This window comes from Nannospalax galili, unplaced genomic scaffold (genome assembly GCF_000622305.1).
Source record: "Nannospalax galili isolate Female #2095 unplaced genomic scaffold, S.galili_v1.0 scaffold336, whole genome shotgun sequence".
Classification (NCBI taxonomy): domain Eukaryota; kingdom Metazoa; phylum Chordata; class Mammalia; order Rodentia; family Spalacidae; genus Nannospalax; species Nannospalax galili.
Window position 1 is genome coordinate 9,079,112 of NW_008343385.1, and position 635 is coordinate 9,079,746.

Genomic DNA, 635 nt, shown 5'->3' on the forward strand with positions numbered 1-635 from the left:
ATTGCTCTTAGCTGCTGAGCCATCTCTCTAGCCCCAAAATATTCTTGTTTAATCAGACACGATGGGGTGTACCCAGGGTGATAATATGGCTGTAGTTCTTATTTCAATCAAAGTAACATATAAAGATAATTAAAATATACATATATATATTTTTTTTGGTCTCTTTGAGACAGGGTCTCCCTGTAGCCCCAGCTGCCCTGGAACTCGCTATGTAGACCAGGCTGGCCTTGAATTCACAGAGATTTGCCTGCCTCTGCCTCCTGAGTGCTGGGATTAAAGGTATGTGCCACCAGCCTGGCACGTAGTTTCTTTTTTAAAAAATTAAATTTTATTTATTTTGTGTTAATATATGTGTGTGTTCACACATGCGGTTCTAGGAACTGAACTCAGGTCATCTGGGTTGGCAGCAGGAGCCTTTATCCACTGACCCATCTCACTCCCATTTTATTATTTCTTTTTATTTTTTAGAATTTCATAATGAGTTCTGCATTTATGTCATTTTCACATAGCCCCTCCCCCATTTCCTACCACTCTCTCTCAATTTTGTGACCTTTAATTTTTCCTGTCTTTTGATACCACTTCTTAACTATTTCTCTCTCTCTCTCTCTCTCTCTCTCTCTCTCTCTCTCTCTCTC